Genomic DNA, 20,554 nt, shown 5'->3' on the forward strand with positions numbered 1-20,554 from the left:
TGCAGTATAGGAACACACCCAGGCTGTCATTGCCCCGCGGCAATTGACAGAATCAACTGCTGCCACTCCCATTCCAAACTCCAGACCAACCTCAGGCAGTGTGTCGGTTCATCCACAGGCCGAGGAAGAGCTGAAGAGACCCAAGTCGGGCCTTCCACATTGCTGTCTGTCCATCCCCACCAACAGGAAATGCACATTCCCCAAGATGCTCGAAAAAAACAGCTTGGTACCAGCGGGAGAATGCCTGCACCACCACCTCCAGCCAAGGGTGGAGTCAACAAGGGCAAGTCTTAGAATAAGGGGGAGGAGAGATGGCTGCAGCTAAAGTTTGTTTGCTGCTGTTGTTATTCTTATGTTATTGTTATTTAACTGATCTCAATTGAAAAGTTTTTTCTAAGTGATGTAAATTTACAAGTGATCTTAACTGAAAAGTTTAAAATTTGATACAAAAATATTTTTATTAAAGTTAAGTACAAGTGTAAACATTTTTAACGAATGTAATTCTTTTTTCAATTAAAGCAGAATCACTAACATTACTTCTTCAATTAACACAACACAACATTATGGAACATGTCCAAACAGTAAACATGGTCAATTATGAAACGTGCTGCTGAGCCTTCATGTAGCAAAGGGTTCAAGGATTAGCTGCTGACGGAAGGTTCGAGCAATAGTAAAAGGTGCACGGTACCCACCCCCACCGTCATCCTGGGGGTTGAGGTACTTGCATGGTTTCCTCCACCTCCTCCTCGTATCAGCCTGTTCGTCATCATCCTCATCCCCTCTCGCCTGAGGTGGCTCTTCTACTTCCAGTTGCTGTTGCCTCATGATGGCCAAGTTGTGCAGCATGCAGCACATGACAGTGAACTGACTGACAGTCTCAGGGACATATTACAGGTAACCTCCAGTGATCCAGGCATCGGAAACGCTGCTTCAGTATGCCAATGGTCCTTTCAATGACGCTGCACGTTGTTATGTGGGATATGTAGTGACGCTCGGCTTCTGTCCGGGTTATGCATGGGGTGGTGGGGTGAGGGTGATCAGGCAGGTGACGAGGCCGTACCCTTTGCCCCCAGCAGCCAGCTCTGCCCTTGTGGCTGCTGCTGAAAAATGGCAGATATAGCGCTCTCACGCAGCAGGAAGCTGCTCCCTGGGCATCTGGGCAACTGCCATGATGAGCTGGGTGTTCAGTGAGTGGAACCCTTTTCTGTTCCTGTACATCACGGAATCATCCAAAGGTGCTCGCAAGGTGATGTGTGTACAGTCAATGCAACCCTGTACCTTGGGGAAACCAGCAATCCTGGAGAAGCCCACAGCCCTGTCACGCATTGCCTGGGCGGTCATGGGAAACTTGATGTAGTCGTTCCTGCAGGCATACAGTGCAGCAGTCACCTGCTGAATGCAGATGTGTTGGATGTTGAGAGATGGAGCATACATTCCCAGTTGATGCCAGAGCCAGAGACATAGAAGGCAAGTGCTGCAGTAACCTTCACTTCTACAGGCTTCGAGGCTGCAGGTTTGCCTTGATTAATTCGCAGATCTGTTATGACCTTCCTTTCGAAAATGCAGCCTTCTGATGCAGTCTGCCTCACTCAGGTGCAGGTATAAATGCCTCTCTCTCTCTCTCTCTCTCTATACCCGATTTGGGTAAGGCCTCCTGGCCATCATCCGCCGTGCTCTCTGGTTCCTGATGTGATGCCGTCGTATCAATCGTCTCCTCTGCATCACCATGATGCAGAAGGCTATTACTAAGTAAGGCATTATTAATATTGCCCACATTATTTGTTCTAAGTTTGAAATGCAATGAAAATAGTAGCAGAAAGCACTCACACCTTCTTCCCTCTAAGATTGAAGCCCTAGTCATGGACCACACCCTGGTCTGCGCATGCACAACACGAGGCTCGGTTTCTACGGCGATGCAACGCTCACAAGGCAGACATTTGGGACACAAAATATACATTATAATAATGACTGGGGGCAATATTTAATATTTTTCATTGTTGCTGTGCAAAGAAATGTTTCTGTGCCGTCTCCGATGCTCACCGGGCTCGAGGCACACAGGGTCGGAACATCGGCCGGCAGCATCGATCCCTTGGTCGGACACAGGAGCTTAGGGCTCGGCTTCTACCCCTCGGGCTTCTTTTGAAGCTGAGTGCCAAGCTCCTGTGTCCGGCCAAGGGAGCGATGCTGCCGGCCGGCACTCTGACCCTCGAGCCCGGTGAGAAGAGGTTCAGTGGTGAGGTGGAACTTGGTCAAAAGTCACAATTTCCATTTAGACATTCAAATAAATGTAGTTTCTCCCTTTTCATTCTCCAAAAATGAACATGTATCATGCATTAATGCCTCCTTCACTCCCTCCAAAACCTCGGCTAAAAACAATGGCGTCTTATCTGCGCCGATTTTGTTATGTGACTGATTTTGTTAAAAGCCCAGAAGGTTTTTCAGCGCGGTCCAATACGTCATCTTAAAAGAAATCGTGGTTGGCCAAACTCGCTTAAATGGCAAGAAATGGTACAGCCGGCAGGTTACGCCCCCAGTGACATCAAAAAATCGTAGCATTTAAAAAAAAATCGTACCCAAGTGATTTACGATGGCGCAGAAACTTTGGGGAGATTTTAGTTTGCTCAAAAAAAACAGTGGACGCCAAAAAAACAGCACAGAATGGTGGGGAAAATTGAGCCCCAAGTTCTGACTCTGAGCTGCCCCAGGGAGGGCGCAATGTGAGATGTCCCTGTGGGGGTGCAGTATGTTCAGTATCTGGCCCTGAGCTGCCCCAGGGAGGGGGCAGTGTGTGATGTCCCTGTGGGGGTGCAGTATGTTCAGTGTCTGACCCTGAGCTGCCCCAGGGAGGGGGGCAATGTGAGATGTCCCTGTGGGGTGCAGTATGTTCAGTGTCTGACGCTGAGCTGCCCTCATTCCTCCTGCTCTAGGGGGCAGTCACTCTCCTCTCAGTCAGAGTTAGTTGGAGGGACAGCGTCATCTACTGGACACCGGCGGTATTTCAAGGCACATCATCTCCGGCTCCATCCCAGAGAAATCCCAAACCAATCTGCAGATTCAATTCATTTTATCAATGGTTCAAGAACTTTTAGCTCTATTTGTTGCAGTTTTCAGTATTTGAAGAAAACCATTTAAACAGTGAAATATGGATGCAAACAAAATCAACATTATTTTTACCTGACCCTTTTCCCGTTGATTAATTGGTCAAATATCCAGAATATTAAACTCCAGTCCAGTTATAGGGGGAATCAGTATTTGCAGAAAGAAACCCCAACTGTCAGAATGGACACGATTCAGGCTGGAATAAAAGTAGAATCCAATCCTTCCAGTCACTTGTGAACTCGCTGGTGTGTCAGCAGGTTGGATGAGGTTGTGAATCCCTTCCCACACACGGAGCAGGTGAACGGTCTCTCCCCAGTGTGAATTCGCTGGTGTGTTAGCAGGTTAGATGAGGTTGTGAATCCCTTCCCACACATGGAGCAGGTGAACGGTCTCTCCCCAGTGTGAACTCGCTGGTGTGTTAGCAGGTTGGATGAGGTAGTGAATCCCTTCCCACACTCAGAGCAGGTGAACGGCCTCTCCCCAGTGTGAACTCGTTGGTGAGTTAGAAGGTTGGATAAACAAGCGAATCCCTTCCCACACTCAGAACAAGTGAATGGCCTCTCCCCAGTGTGAACTCGCTGGTGTATCAGCTGGTTGGATGAACAAGTGAAGCCCTCCCCACACTTGGAGCAGGTGAACGGCCTCTCCCCGGTGTGAACGCGCTGGTGTACCAGCAGGTTGCATTTCAAAGTGAATCCCTTCCCACACACTGAGCAGGTGAATGGCCGCTCCCCAGTGTGACTGCGCCGATGAACTACTAGATCAGACGGGTAATTGAATCTCTTTCCACAGTTCCCACATTCCCACGGTTTATCCGTGGTGCGAGTGTCCTTGTGTCTCTCCAGGTTGGATGATAAGTTGAAGCCTCGTCCACACACAGAACACGTGTACGGTTTCTCCCCGCTGTGAATGGTGCGATGTTTTTTCAGTCTGTGTAACTGGTTACAGCTCTTTCCACAGGCAGTGCACTGGAACACTCTCACTCGGGTGTGTGTGCTTTGATGCTTTTCCAGTCACACTGATGTTTGAAATCTGTTCCCACAGACAGAACAGACAAACATTTCTCCTTCAATATTCAAAGGCCGATGATATTCAGGTCCTGATGAATCAAGTGATTCAGTCAGATCTTGACATGATGTTTGGTTTGAGTTTCCTGTCTGCAAATGCTACCCTTCGAATACCCTGGAAAAGGAGTTTACAAAAATAATTACGTCAAGTACAGGACAGAAATTCAGAACAGACAATTCTAGATTCCATGGAACATTCTTTCCTCTCGTTCCTCCAGAACTGTAAATCCCTGTCCCATACACTCTCCGTACTCACTGTTCTGAAATTCGAACACATTGCACGTCTTAAGACAGCATATCCGCCACTCCCAGTTTTCACCACCAACTCTGTCTGGGTTCAGTTCTACACTCACTGGTTCCCCTCCCTCTCCTCCCCTGAAGGTGCTGACACTGGCTGGGTTCAGTTCTACACTCACTGGTTCCCCTCCCTCCCCTGAAGGTGCTGACTCTGGCTGGGTTCGGTTCTACACGCACTGGTTCCCCTCCCTCTCCTCCCCTGAAGGTGCTGACTCTGGCTGGGTTCTGTTCTACACTCACTGGTTCCCCCCCTCCCCTGAAGTCGGCATCTCAATGCCCGGCCCACAATTGTGACTGAATTACTGCCGATAAAAGGGAATTATTGATCTACATCACCATTAATCTATACCTATATATCCGACCAGAGTGAAGGGGGAATAGGAGGCAGCAGCTGCTGACGGGGTGATTTGGAGATTAGATTTAAAGGGAGGGAGTGAGAGTGAGATTGAGCCGAGCGAGGTAGCGGCTGGAGTCCAGCACAGCCGGAGAGAGGGCGATAAAGCCCCGAAGCTGCAAACACCGGTAGTTCAGGTTATTATTCCCAGTTTGTGGCGTACACCAATTGTTTATGAAGCCTCCCTGTCCATCTGTCGGACTGCAAGAGCAAGATTGATTATCAAAGATGTTATCTTGCTATTATGTAGGCCCTGAGCTGGCTAAACAGAAGGTATGCTTAAAACTGCACATACGCATACAGCCACAAGATGACCACTCGTTGAAGGTATGCTTAAAACTGCACGTACACAAGATGACCACTCGTTGACCTCACGCGCAAGGGTGCAAGATAATCTAAGGCGAGTGACACTTGGAAGGAGGGAACAAATGGGTATTTGATCATGCGTTGGTACAACCAATCACGTCATTGTTAAGGTCTGTCCATGTGCTAAACCCTGTATAATTAAGGTGCAATTTGAACAGCTCATTGGAGGTCCTTTCTCAGGGGCTGAGAAGTGAGATGCTCCCCCTTCACATCTTGGAATTAAAGTCATTGAAACTTATCCAAGGTGTTCGTCTGTTGAATCTGGGCTTGTTGAGAGGAGAAGGGCGATTCTCCCCATCAACTGGCGTAGTTTTGCAGGATACAGTCTCGCTCGCCCGAAAATGATGTTGGAGTGAGTACGTTTTAAATACCACCTACAAGTTAGAGCTGTTACACTCTTTACGGGAAAGGAGGAAACCTGTAGAAAGAACAAATAAATGAGCCACGGGGAGGATGAAGACCAAGGAATAAGTATGACTTGGGGTATGAGTCGGCTCTAACACGGTCACAACTGGGGTGCAGTACTAACGAACAAGTATCGGTCAGGAGACGCGATGGAGGTACAAGAGTAGCCCACTAAGGGAAAGGTAGCCCCTTAGCAATCTTAGAAATGGCCGGCGAATATGACTGGGGACCCGAGGGATCTATAGGGAAAATGCTAGCAGATAAAAACATGAAACTAATTGAGGGAATGAAGAAAAAGGAATGGCAACCAGACGACTCACTGGAGAGGCAGGCAAAATGGTGGGAGTGCCAGCCAAGAAATAAAGGGGACCTGGCTCATATAGTAGTATTAGCTGCTATCGAGAACAAAATAAAGAGATGGAACGAAAGGGTCAGGTAATATAGGAAAGATGTGATTGCACTGGAAAGGGTGCAGAGGAGATTTACAAGAATGTTGCCTGGACTGGAGAATTTTGGCTGTGCAGAAAGCTTCGAGAGGCTGGGTCTCTTTTCTTTGGAATAGAGGAGGCCTGAGGGGAGACTTTATTGAGGTGTATAAAATTAGGTGGGGCCTAGATAGAGTGATAGGAAGATCCTGTTTCTTTTGGCAGAGAGGTCAACAACCAGAGAGCATAGGTTTAAAGTAACTGAAGGGAGGTTTAGAGGAGATGTGATAGGGATCAGAAATTGAAAATTGATTTAAGGAATAATGGATAAATAGTTATGACTGAATCAAAAGGAGAAAAGGGAAGATCATGTTTCTTCCTTACTGTTCGTGTTTTCCTTTGATGTTTCAGTAAAGTTTTAGAAAACATGTGCGATTGTTCCTTTGTTTGGCTGTGGCCCCTCCCCCTTTTCAAAGTGGCATTGGTAAGTTTAATATTGGAGTTACTGAGGTTAATTAACCTATTAAAAACCAGACTTTTATTATGGCCATGATCAAATTCTGGTTGATGTAAACTGTGTGAAGAGTCTTTAGTTCTGGACATAAGGCATTTCACATTAATGATTGGTATGGTTTAAAAAAAAATTCTGACCAATGTGTAACTGGGGAGAAAAGGATGAAATACTATTATGTGTAAAGATGTTTTTCTGAATGTTTATTTTGAGAATAAAAATGCAGAGACTTTATAAAAGTAACATTCTTAACTGGAGAGTTTAAACTGAAAAAGGCTGCAAGCTGAAGTCGACATTGATTAATGGTGTCTGTGTTTGTCAGCTTTCGAAACAAAGGAAGTTAACTCTTTCACAGGCAGCTGTGAACTGTTTTAACTCAGTGGGTGATACCTTTTGAATATTGGAAATCTTAATTTGAAGAGAATCACCAGAGATTCTGTGCGTTATTTTGTTTTAAGTAGATGACCATCGGAAAGAAGCGATGTTGTTTAAAGGGGTTAGTGGATTATTCCTGAGGGGTCAGGAGGGCACACCACTGTAACCGACTACATCTGAGAATAAATCTCAGAAGTGGGATTCGTCCTCTCCAGGGGAATGAGGAAGAAGGGATGCCGAATGGGATACCCCCACCTAATGAGGTACAGTATGATCCAAAGGGAAGTGGACAGGACACGGGAGCTGGAAAAATCTCCTCGGGTCCCAGATTTGGAACTACCTCCTGTCCACAGACATATCTCGCAAACCCCGCCAATCTCACAAAGTAGTAAGAGACATATCGTGAATGGTAGAAGTAAGGACAGACGAGGGTATAGGATAGGGGTACATTTACAGTGGCATGGTAATCATACCACTATAACCGTCCATTATATCAAGGACGGGAGCGCAGTTGTACAAGCAGTAGAGTTTTAAAAAAGACTCATCCAAAGGCTCCTTCTCCAACGAATAAACAGATTTGTGGGAAAAGCAAATTGTTCATCATAAACACATCCCAGGGCCAACGGTAATCTCAACTCAGGTGATATTGTACCATGATGTGCATCACAAAGTGGTACCTGTAATATTGAATCTTTGAACACAGACCTATTGTTGAGTGTTAATTTTAAATACTCCATACAATAGGCGTCACGAATAGGATCTGAAGCGGGCGGCGGACACCAGATGATGGAAGCCATGTCAAAGGCGTGAATACGTTTAAATTACCATGCAGTTAGGACAAAGGGCAGAAATCTGTCTGATGTCAGTTGCCGGAGAGATCCGAATCTGCAGGTCTGGCCGAGACTTCAAGTAGTCAGCGGAAGATCCCAGGTGAAACAATTGCGATCGGTTATATAGAAGCGTGTCTGTGTAACGTTACGATTGATAATTGATAAGTTTGCAAGTAACGGTCTCACTCGTGAGGAATAAGTAAGGGATGTACCGCTGACAACCTATAGCCATGGGAAGTGAGAAACACGAGTGGGGACCAGGGATCCCTGACACGTTACCTAGCAGACAAAAATTTAAAACTAATTGAAAATGATTAAACAAAATTGGAACCAGACGACCCACCCGCTGAACAAAGAAAATGGTGGGAGTCGGAAAAGAAACAAAAAGGAGGAAGCCCTCGTTTTAATCACTCACGCGTATTATCAATTAAGTAAATAGACCAGGCTATTGACTGAGAAAATGATGAAATAAACTGATAGTAGATGTGACGAAGATAGCATCCATCAGGACACATAAAAAGGAACAACTGCCAGCAGTCCCCATCAATTAGAAACAGTGGGATACACCCGAAGTCTGTTATAACTGCAACAGACTGACAAACATGGTGGAAATGTAGAGAGAGAGGCTCTTTGTAATGCAAGAAATGAGGGGTCGAAGTTAGTTGCTCCGGTGACTGTTTTTTTTTTTAAAAAGCAGGAAGCAATTCTAAAAGGAGATGTTTAGTGGGAATCCAAACCATGAAGTGTAGGCATATAGCAGCAAAAAGTGCTAAAAACTACAGAGGCAGCAGATTATAAAATAAACATTAAATGGTACGACACTGAAAAGTGTAGAGGAACAAAGGGGCCTTGGAGTATAGGTCCACAAACCCCTGAAGCTAGCAGGCTAGGTAGATAAGGTGATTAAGAAGGCATATGGAATACTTGCCTTTATTAGTCGAGGTATGGAATACAGGAGCAGAGACGTCAGACTTGAACTGTAGAAAACTCGAGTTGGGTTACCACATTACAGGAAAGGGATGGGTAGATATGCCGCCCCGGATTTTAATGAAATTAAGGGCAACCCAAAACCGGACCACCGGATTCACGCCATTCAAACTAATGACAAGAAGGGCAATGAGATTACCTGAGGTTCTAGTGACAGGGAGTGATGGCGTCGGACCCTACCGGGACCCAGTAAGGAGATTTGTGATGGAATTATGTAAACAATTACATGATCTGAAGGCACACGCCAGGGATCAGCAAGTGATCAAGGACTTGGAAACTGGCACCAAGGAACAAAAGGCTCAGATACCACAGGTTGGGAGCAAGGTAATGGTAAAAATAAACCCCAAAAAGCCAGGATTCTCACCAAAATGGACAGGCCCTCACCAGGTAATAATGGTAAGCGATGTGTGCGTGGCAATAGATGGAACCGGACGGTGGAAACATTGGACAGTTAGAACATTGTGTAACATGAGACCCTAACTGACCGGTGACATGTTGTGTTTTATAGGACCTTAGTCCTAGTAGGAGGAATACTGGGTAACCCCATCTTATACCATGACCCAGCAGTAAGTTGCCCAGACAGCTATCAAGGAAATATTTCCACTACAAACTCAATCTTTTGCGGAAAATGCCAAAGGGGGCGACTTGAAGTGGAATGGACAAGCCTGGATAAAGGACACTCATGGCAGAACCAATCATGGACATGCATGAATAGCATGAATGCAAGGAAATCCATGCAAGTGTGTGTGGGTAAGATGTAACCTCACCAGGGAGGCAGAGGGGACTACCCCCATACCCATCAGGGAATCACAATGCGGTAATGGTTCCTTATAGAGAATGTTCGTGTGTAAGATAGAGATCCCAACCACCACAAAAGCCCCAACCACAACGACCCCAGAACCCCCAAGATGCCCAAACATGACACGGGGCAAGCGGAGGGTTAGTAATAAAAAGAACTGAAGACAAAATCCATTTCAGGGTACGCCAAAGGGTAATTACGGTATTATTAAATCTAACGAACATAACTGTTCCACTGTTTTGCGGTAAGAAAACTATAAGCTTATATAAAAACCTAACCCCCATGAGCCCTCGAGGGGCCCGAATCCAAGTTATGAAGTTCAGCATAAAAAAGCTGAACAAAAACGGGAAAGGCGGGAGGAGAAAGAGGGGAATATTAGAAATGGTGAGAGCAGGATATGCGGTGGGTGTTGCGACAGTTAATACAATAGATCTTCAAACAATAGAAGAGCAGGTCATCATCCTCACACAGACCTTAAAAGGACTGCTGGAAAGGGGAGATAAGAAGAAAATGCAGGCCCAGCTAGGGGATGGGGTGGAATGGGAAATGCGACAGGTTGCCCATACATTGCGGTACCATGCAAAAACAATAAATTTGGTAAACCAGGCTGGACAAACTATGAGTAAAAGAATGGCAGCCGAGATAGCTTGTGCAGGATATGGGGCTTGAATGCTCAATGCGGTAGAACATAACCTAGAACAACTCCAGAATGGAGGAGTGCCGGATTGGATAATCAATGATGTATTTGCTGAATGGGCAAGAATGATACCCAAGCCTGTGAGGCCCGGAGGAATAGCCATGCCTGGGTCCCTTAGAACAGGTGTGTAACCTGACATCAGAATATAATAGGGTTTGTGTTATCAATACCACAATACGACGTGACAAAGGGAAACACATTGTACCAAGTAAGCAATGTAGGAGAAATAAGAAATCAGACCCGTGTGAGGTATCACAAATTGCACCAGTACATAATTAAAAAGGGAAACAATACCAAAGGTATCTATATTAATGATTGTTACAAGAATAATCAAGTTGTTTTATGCTGAGAGCACCCAGACCTCGATAACAACGACTGTGGATATGGCCAAACAGAAGGATGTGTGTTGAGTGTCACACCGCTAACACTGGACTCTGAAACGACCTCAGCCTCACTAGAAAAGAGAGGATGGAGTGTGAGCACCACGGCAGTCAACATGACTGTGGGGGGAGTTACCCACTGCCCTATCACGACCACCGACTTCTGTTTTGCGCCAAAATTCGTCGTCGATATTCAGGGAGATATCATATATCCGGAATTGAAAGGAGAGTCCGTCAATGGGACGGTGGTGGACACTATCAAAGCAGGGTATAAAGGTTTCGAGGAACCACAAGGACGACATATACCCAGACTTAGTGAAGAACAAACTAAGTTGGAACAGGACATCCATGAACAACAGCAGAAGTACATCATCCTGATGAAGAAGATTGACAAACTCCAGAAGGACACTAAAGAAATGTTGGCAAACCAACCCTGGTATGCCAGGCTTTGGAACTTTGAACTAAACATGCAGGTACACCCCTGGATAAGAATAATAACCCATGTATTGGTGATTGTGCAATGTGTGGTTTTAATGGTTGAATTATGTTGGAGATGTAAACGACTGGCGAGGAAAGCTATAGCTCAGGCCCCCATAAAAGCCTTAGAAGAAACTAAACCTTTATTATCTAAGGAAAAATCTGTAAAACAGGTAAGTGGTGTGTAAAGGAAGAGATACGAGAAGCCATCCGTAAGCAAGGGCTTGGCCACCCAGACGGACGGATTAAGCTGACAATATCACTTCCCCTTTGGATGAAATAATGAGGGGATGGCACATTGGCCTATCCTGGAGTATATAGCCAAGGGCCAAAAAGGGGGATTGCAAGAGCAAGATTGATTATCAAAGATGTTTTCTGGCTATTATGTAGGCCCTGAGCTGGCTAAACAGAAGGTATGCTTAAAACTGCACATACATGTAGAGCCACAAGATGACCACTTGTTGAAGGTATGCTTAAAACTGCACATACACAAGATGGCCACTCGTTGACCTCGGGCTCAAGGGAGCAATATAATATAAGGCGAGTGACACTTGGAAGGAGGGAACAAATGGGTATTTGATCATGCGTTGGTACAACCAATCACGTCACTGTTAAGGTCTGTCCATGTGCTAAACCCTGCATAATTAAGGTGCAATTTGAACAACTCATTGGAGATCCTTTCTCAGGGGCTGAGAAGTGAGATGCTCCCCCTTCACATGTTGGAATTAAAGTCATTGAAACTTATCCAAGGTGTTCGTCTGTTGAATCCGGGCTTGTTAAGAGAGAAGAAGGGCGATTCTCCCCATCACGGACCATTAGTGCCCTCTGCTCCACCGGCCCGCAACCACCTCTCCTGCTACAGATAATCCACCGACAGCAACTCAAATATTCATTTCAAAACTAAAATCCGAGGTTCCTGTTTGTTTCATGCTGTCTTGTAGCTAATTACATCTGGAGAGAGCAGAGTGGGAAGGCTGAAGGGATTTGCAGTGATCAGGATCAAATTGCAACCGGAGCGAGTGTGTGCCGGTGTAAACAATAAATTGAGTAGAAAAGGACCTGTTTGATGGGACAATGTAGAGGGAGCTTACCTCTGTATTTGAAACTGGAAACTATATAGAAATTATATCTCTAAGTTGAAACTGGCACAGGACAGAATGTGGAGAGCTCCAGTTCATACAATCACAGGACAGAGAGTGGAGAGCATCAGTTCATACAATCACAGGACAGAGAGTGGAGAGCACCAGTTCATACAATCACAGGACAGAATGTGGAGAGCTCCAGTTCATACAATCACAGGACAGAGAGTGGAGAGCATCAGTTCATACAATCACAGGACAGAGAGTGGAGAGCATCAGTTCATACAATCACAGGACAGAGAGTGGAGAGCATCAGTTCATACAATCACAGGACAGAGAGTGGAGAGCTCCAGTTCATACAATCACAGGACAGAGAGTGGAGCTCCAGTTCATACAATCACAGGACAGAGAGTGGAGAGCATCAGTTCATACAATCACAGGACAGAGAGTGGAGAGCATCAGTTCATACAATCACAGGACAGAGAGTGGAGAGCACCAGTTCATACAATCACAGGACAGAGAGTGGAGCTCCAGTTCATACAATCACAGGACAGAGAGTGGAGAGCATCAGTTCATACAATCACATGACAGAGAGTGGAGAGCTCCAGTTCATACAATCACAGGACAGAGAGTGGAGAGCATCAGTTCATACAATCACAGGACAGAGAGTGGAGAGCTCCAGTTCATACAATCACAGGACAGAGAGTGGAGAGCACCAGTTCATACAATCACAGGACAGAGAGTGGAGAGCTCCAGTTCATACAATCACAGGACAGAGAGTGGAGAGCTCCAGTTCATACAATCACAGGACAGAGAGTGGAGAGCTCCAGTTCATACAATCACAGGACAGAAGTTGGATCAATGGTCTTTGGAATGATTACTTCTCATTGTGTCTTTTGATCTACCCGAGAATTGATTTACTGATTTAATGAGACAGCTAGAGACTGATTTAACTTTTCAATTATTCAAATTCTGATTTTAAGTTTACTTATAATTAATCTATATATTAATCAATTTTGTTTCAATATAATTGATCTTGATTATACTGATTGTGCTATTGTAGAATCCCTATTGTAGTATTCCCTATTCACTGTGTAAACTGAGTTTTTTCCTCCCAGTGTCCAATTGCTGCCATTTTGGCTGCCGCTTTGGACCCGAGCCATTCCCTTCTATTTCCACTTCCTTCTCCTGCCACCGTCCCAGGCTCGACTCCCTTTGAGACAAGCCTGCAGCTTCCCTCTGTGCTCCTCTTGGCATCTGCCGAAGGGCCCACCGAGGCACTCGTCGCTGTCTCCTCACGAGCAACAACCCCAACTGTCCCATCCTCCTCTCACTGACCTTGTCCCCAGCTTGCCTGGGGGGGGGGGGGCTGACCTTGCCAATCTCCTCCCATCCAACTCATCCCTCCAATCCCTGACCCTGTGGATGCTGGCAGTGGGTCAGCCATCATCGATCCTCTCTGCATCTCCTTGCAGAATGTCCGTTCACTTGCGGACAAGGCCCTTGCCATCCATGAGCTTATTGTGGGTGATAGACATCATGGCCCTGACGGAAAGTTGGCTGAGGGATGATAGCACATTACCTTTAAAGGAAGCCGCCCCTCCCGGCTATACCTTCCACTACTTGCCCCGCCCAGACCGCCGTGGTGGTGGTGTGGTTCATCATCAAATCACACCTTGGTCTGTCCCCCTACTCCTCCAGCACTTTCTCCTCCTTTGAACATCTCACCTTATTTAAAATTCTTGTTCTCCACCACCATCCCAAGTATGATTAAAATGTTATCGCGGATATATCCTCACTGCTCTCCTCCCTCAGCCTCTGCACCGAGTGACTTCTCATCCTCGGTGATTTCAACATCCATCTCAATCTCCTGAGTGCACTACCCTCCTGTCCTCCCTTAATCTCTCCCTCCATGTGAACTCCTCAACCCATACTCACAGCCTCCCCCTTGACCTTGCCATTTCTCGTGGCCTCGATATTCCTACCGTGTCAATTACAGATAAGGCCATCTCTGACCATTACCTTGTATCGCTCTCCACCCACATCCCCCGTCACCCCACCCAAATCTACTTCCTTCTGCATCCTCCCCTGGAAAAAACTCTCTCCAAACTCTCTTATAGCTGCACTTATCAACTCCAAACTGTCCAGCCTTTGGCCCTCCTTTCACCATGACATTTCTGCAGCCACCGATCTGCTCACCCACACCCTCACTACCACCTTTGATGCCCTAGTCCCTATTATTACTCTCTCTCACCCTGGCCGTTCCCCCCGGTACAGCCCTTATCTGCGCTCCCTCAAGTCCAAGGGGCACAGACCTGATCGGATGTGGTGGACAAGTGGTTTAGGTCATTCACCTCCAGATCTGGCTCGACCACATAAAGCATTATCGGGTCCTACTCTTGTCTGCAAAAACTGCTCACTGTTTTAGGATTATTCTGAAATGCAAAGCTAATCCCCAGCTACTATTCTCTACTGCTAACCGTCTCCTTAAACCCCTCTCCCCTGTCTCCACCACACTCACCTCCAACAAGTGTGAGGAGCTCATGGACTTATTTGCCTCAAAGATTGAGACCATCCGATCGTCTGCCTCTTCCAGTTGTTCCCTTCCTTCCCCGAGCCCACGGTGGCAAAGTTCCTGAGGTGTCCCCTTGCCTTAGTTCTAAACTCGCATCTTTCTCTAGTTTCTCTCTGATCTCCCCTCTTGACCTCTCCACGCTCATCTTGTCCGTGAGACCCACTTCCTGCTCCCTTGACCCTATTCCCAATAAACTGCTGATCACACAACTTCCTGTTCTAGCTCCCATGTTATCTGACATTGCTAACGGTTCTCTCTCCTCAGGTACTGTCCCCTTCATGGTCGACAGAGCAGTAGTGAAAGCCACCCTCCTATATGCTTTAGAGACAGACAGCAGGCACCTCAAGGCACTGGAGAAGTACCAACGTTGCCTGCGCAAGATCCTGCAAATCCATTGGCAGGAAAGGCACACCATCAGTGTTCTCACTCAGGCCAACATCCCCAGCATCGAGGCATTGACCACACTCAATCAGCTCCGATGGATGAGCCACATTGTCCGCATGGCCGATACTGGACTCCGAAACAAGCGCTCGACTCAGAGCTTCGACACGGTAAGCAAACCCAGGTGGGCAGAGGAAACACTGCAAGGGCACCCTTAAAACTTCCTTGAAAAAGTGCAACATCCCCACTGACAACTGGGAATCCCTGGCCGAAGACCGCTCAAAGTGGAGGAGAAGCATCCGGGAAGGCGCCGAACACAGAGTCTCTTCACGGAAGACAAGCGCAAACAGCAGAAGGAGCGCACGGCAACCCAAGCACTCCACCCACCCGTCCCTTCAACCAACGTCCATTCAACCACCATCTGTCCCACCTGTGACAGAGACTGTAGGTCCCGCATTGGACTATCAGTCACACGAGAACTCATTAATGTGGAAGCAAGTCATCCTCGACTCCGAGGGACTGCCGAAGAACTGTCCACCTCTCCTTCAAATCTGCGGTCATCACCCCTCTCCTCAAAAACAACCTGACTCCACTGTGCTGGTTAGCTACTGCCCCATCTCTAACTCCCTTTCTTCTCCACAGTCGTTGAATGTGTTGTCTCCTCCCAAATTCAAGCCCATCTTTCCCAGAACTCCTCGTTTGAATCCCTTCAATCTGATTTCTGCCCTTGCCACAGTACTGAAACTGCTCTAATCAAAGTCACAAATGACAGTCTTTGTGACTGTGACAAAGGTAAATTATCCCTCCTCATCCTGTCTGCAGCCTTTGACACAGTTGACCACTCCATCCTCCTCCAACGCCTCTCCAACATCGTCCAGCTGGGTGTGACTGCACTCGCCTGGTTCCATTCCTATCTATCTAATCATAACCAGAAAATCTCCTGCAATGGCTTCCCTTCCCGACCCCGCATCAGTACCTCTGGTGTCCCCCAAGGATCTATCCTTGGTCCCTCCTATTTCTCATCCATATGCTGCCCCTTGTTGATGTCATCCGAAAACACGGAGTCAGGTTCCACGTGTACGCTGATGACACCCAGCTCTACCTCTCCACCACTTCTCTCGACCCCTCCATGGTCTCTAAATTGTCAGACTGCTTGTCCAACATCCAGTACTGGATGAGCAGAAATGTTCTTCAATTAAATATTGTGAAGACCGAAGCCATTGTCTATGGTCCACGCCACAAACTGCGTTCCCCAGCCACCGACACCATCCCTCTCCCTAGCATCTATCTGAGGCTAAACCAGACTGTTCGCAACCTAGGCATCATATTTGATCTTGAAATTAGCTTCTAGCAACATATCTGCAGCATATTTAAATCCATCTATTGCCACCTCTAATATTGCCTGCATCTGCCCCTGTCTCAGCTCATCTGCTGCTGAAACCCTCATCCATGCCTTTGTTACCTCTAGACTGGACTACTCCAACGCACTCCTGAATGGTCTCCCACATTCTACCCTACGTAATCTTGAGGTAATCCACAACACGACTGCCCGTGTTTTAATTTGTATCAAGTCTCCGATCACTCATCACCTCCTTGCTCATGACCGACATTGGTTAAGCAACGCCTCGATTTCAAAATTCTCATCCTTGTTTAAAAATCCCTCCATGGCCTCACCCCTCCCTATCTCTAATCTCTTTCAGCCTCACAACACCACATGATGTCTGCATTCTTCAAAATCTGCCCTCTGGAGCATTCCTGATTAGAACTGTTCAACCATCGGCAGACGTGCCTTCAGCTGCCTGAGCCCTAAGCTCTGGAACTCCCTCCCTAAACCTCTCCATCTCTGGACATTTCTTATCTCCTTTAAGACTCTCCATAAAACCTCCCTCTTTGACCAAGCTTTTAGTCATCTGCTGTAATATGTTGTTATGTGGCTCAGTGCCAAATTTATTTTTTGTCTTATATCACAGTTGTGAAGCACCTTGGGACATTATACTACGTTAAAAGCATTATATAAATAAAAGTTGTTGTTGTTGATAGCAATGGGAGCTCATACAACCGGAGCTCCAATTATTATCAATGCGAATACTAGATGTTCATTGGTGGTCCAGGCCCACGTGATCCCAAGATACAAATACATACCTGGAAGAAATGTTCCTGTACGCTGCACTGCGAAACTAGGACTCCGACCGCAATCCTATGTTCCTCCAGGACCACCAGGTAATTTTGTTAAAAAAATTCCCGTCGGGGGCGTTCACCCAAAGGAAGCCTCCAACCACAATTTCCCCCCCAAAGAATGTGTTTAATTTCTCTGCCATTTCTTTATTCCCCAATATAATTTCTTCTGCCTCAGCCTGTAGGGGACCCACATTTACTTTTGTTAATCTTTTCCTTTTAAACATACGTATAGAAGCTTTTACAGTCTGTTTTTATGTCTGTTGCTAGTTTACTCTTATATTCTATTTTCCCTTTCTTTATCAGTTTCTTGGTCCTCCTTTGCTGAATTCTAAAATGCTCCCAATCCCCAGGCTTACTGCTCTTTTGGCAACATTATAACCCTGTTCCTTTGATCTAAAACTATCTTTAACTTCTCTCGTTAGCCACGATTGACCACCTTTCCTGTGGGGTTTGTGCGCCTCAAAGGAATGAATGTTTGTTGTAAATTATGTATTAATTCTTTAATGCGCACCATTGCTTATCTACCTTCATGCCTTTTAATGTAGTTTCCCAATCTACTTTAACCAACTCGCCCCTCATACCTAAAAAGATTGTTTGCTTAAATTTAAGATCCCAGTTTTGGATTTAACGAAATCACTTTCAAACTTAATGTAACATTCCATCATATTATGGTCATTCTTCCGTTACCAACACGTCCCATGTACAAATAAACAAAATAAACAAGACTCACTGTTAAAAGTTGTTGTTGTTAATAATCACAAATCACTTTTTACAAATCACTCCAGGGCCTCGCCCCTCCCGATCTCTGGAATCTGTTGCAGCCCACAAGATGTCTGCGCTCCTCAAATTCTGCCCTTTTGACCATCTCTGATTATAATCACTCCACCATCGGTGTCCGACCCTTCAGCTGCCTGGGCCCCGAGCTCTGGAACTCCCTCCCTAAACCTCTCCGCCTCTCTCCTACTTTCAGACCCTCCTTAAAACCTACCTCTTTGACCCAGCTTTTGGTCATCTGCCGCAATTTCTGCTTCTGTGGCTCGGTGACAAATGTATGTGTTGTGTCCTGTAACACTGCTGTGAAGCGCCTTGGGACGTTTAAGACTCTCTATAAAGAAAAATTATTAATAATACTGTCGGAGTGAGGGATTGACTGAGCTGCGAGTCCAGCACAGGCGCACTGCGAGCAGTCCCACCCCTCAGCTGTGACGTCACAGGTGATGTGGGCGGGGCTGTGACGTTTCCTGGTAACGGTTGAACGGCCGGAATTTTTGAAATCAGGAGCCACGTGACCCACGAGCTGCCCAGCGCTCCTTCATCACAGTGGGCGGGGCTCGGCGGTGCTGCCGGCTCCTATTAGTGAGAGTGGTGGCAATCCGTTTCGTGCAGCCAATAGACGGCCGGGAATTCGCTGAAGGTCATTAATTTATGCAGGAAGTCGCCCTGTCGCCCCAGTGCGCATGCTCGATGCAGCCCTCCCCACCCCCCAGTCCCCGGATACGGCGCAGTTTGCTGGAACCAGCAGTTGCACAATGTGGGGAACCGGGGGCAGCAGGGAACCGGACTGATGGTGGGCGGCTGGGGCTGGGGCCGGGGCCGGGGCCGGGGCCGGGGCCGAGCCCGAGCGCTCGGCCGGGGAGCGTGCGGTGAGTCTGTGAGGGAAAACACCGAACAGCCCCGGAGCTCAGGGTTTGGGGACATGCGGGAGATAGACTGAAACTTCCAGTGAGCTCAGACAGTGTGTAACCCGGGGGCCCAGTGAGATCAGACAGTGTGTAACCCGGGGGCCCAGTGAGATCAGACAGTGTGTAACCCGGGGGCCCGGTGAGATCAGACAGTATGTAACCCGGGGGACCAGTGAGATCAGACAGTGTGTAACCCGGGGGCCCAGTGAGATCAGACAGTGTGTAACCCGGGGGCCCAGTGAGATCAGACAGTGTGTAACCCGGGGGGCCCAGTGAGATCAGACATTGTGTAACCCGGGGGCCCAGTGAGCTCAGACATTGTGTAACCCGGGGGCCCAGTGAGCTCAGACAGTGTGTAACCCGGGGGCCCGGTGAGATCAGACAGTGTGTAACCCGGGGGCCCGGTGAGATCAGACAGTGTGTAACCCCAGGGCCCGGTGAGATCAGACAGTGTGTAACCCCAGGGCCCGGTGAGATCAGACAGTGTGTAACCCGGGGGCCCAGTGAGATCAGACAGTGTGTAACCCGGGGGCCCGGTGAGATCAGACAGTGTGTAACCCCAGGGCCCGGTGAGATCAGACAGTGTGTAACCCGGGGGCCCAGTGAGATCAGACAGTGTGTAACCCGGGGGCCCGGTGAGATCAGACAGTGTGTAACCCGGGGGCCCAGTGAGATCAGACAGTGTGTAACCCGGGGGCCCAGTGAGATCAGACAGTGTGTAACCCGGGGGCCCAGAGAGATCAGACAGTGTGTAACCCGGGGGCCCGGTGAGATCAGACAGTGTGTAACCCGGGGGCCCGGTGAGATCAGACAGTGTGTAACCCGGGGGGCCAGTGAGCTCAGACAGTGTGTAACCCGGGGGCCCGGTGAGGTCAGACAGTGTGTAACCCGGGGGCCCGGTGAGATCAGACAGTGTGTAACCCGGGGGCCCGGTGAGATCAGACAGTGTGTAATCCGGGGGCCCGGTGAGATCAGACAGTGTGTAACCCGGGGGCCCAGTGAGATCAGACAGCGTATAACCCGGGGGCCCAGTGAGATCAGACAGTGTGTAACCCGGGGAAAATTCTGGTGATTTTCTGTAAGTCCAGACGGGCGGGTCAGGAATCTTGAGGAATAGGATAAAATCAAACAGAAATACTGGACATATACTTTTCTGAAACATTGGAAAAACACTTTACATTCCACTTCACAACATTAATATTCTTCTAATTTTCTGCCCTGCCATAATTAGATCTCCCGGTCAATGGCGGAGTGATTGAGAAAGTTCCACAGCTGGAAGGAAACAGGGATTGTGGACTGAGGAACAACAGCAGGTGAACCAGCACAGGATTGTGAGATCACCAACCAGGGAGCCCCTTCCGATTGAAAGTGCTTCAATAGATCGACTGGGGAGAAAGGTAAGAGAAAGTGCCATTTACTCAGATACACACCGGTCCTGTAGACCGGTGTGTATCTGTACAAGGTAAGACAGGAAATGAGACTGGGAGAGTCTGACCACCGAGCACAATTATCCAGCATGAGGCCGTGCAATGGGATGTGAAGTGAGATCA

At 47.4% G+C, this 20,554-nt stretch overlaps 1 long non-coding RNA gene and 1 pseudogene across 1 annotated transcript; one reads left to right on the forward strand and one right to left on the reverse strand.

The window, feature by feature from the left end:
* LOC139251748 (zinc finger protein 850-like) overlaps positions 1-20,554 on the forward strand; it is a 101,591-nt pseudogene that overhangs the window by 68,277 nt on the left and 12,760 nt on the right.
* On the reverse strand, positions 440-18,478 carry LOC139251747 (uncharacterized). Its single transcript, XR_011591423.1, has 2 exons — positions 18,311-18,478; positions 440-4,281 (listed from the first exon to the last, which is right to left on the reverse strand). It is a non-coding gene; the product is annotated as an uncharacterized lncRNA (long non-coding RNA).

This window comes from Pristiophorus japonicus, unplaced genomic scaffold, assembly GCF_044704955.1.
Source record: "Pristiophorus japonicus isolate sPriJap1 unplaced genomic scaffold, sPriJap1.hap1 HAP1_SCAFFOLD_438, whole genome shotgun sequence".
Taxonomy (NCBI): domain Eukaryota; kingdom Metazoa; phylum Chordata; class Chondrichthyes; family Pristiophoridae; genus Pristiophorus; species Pristiophorus japonicus.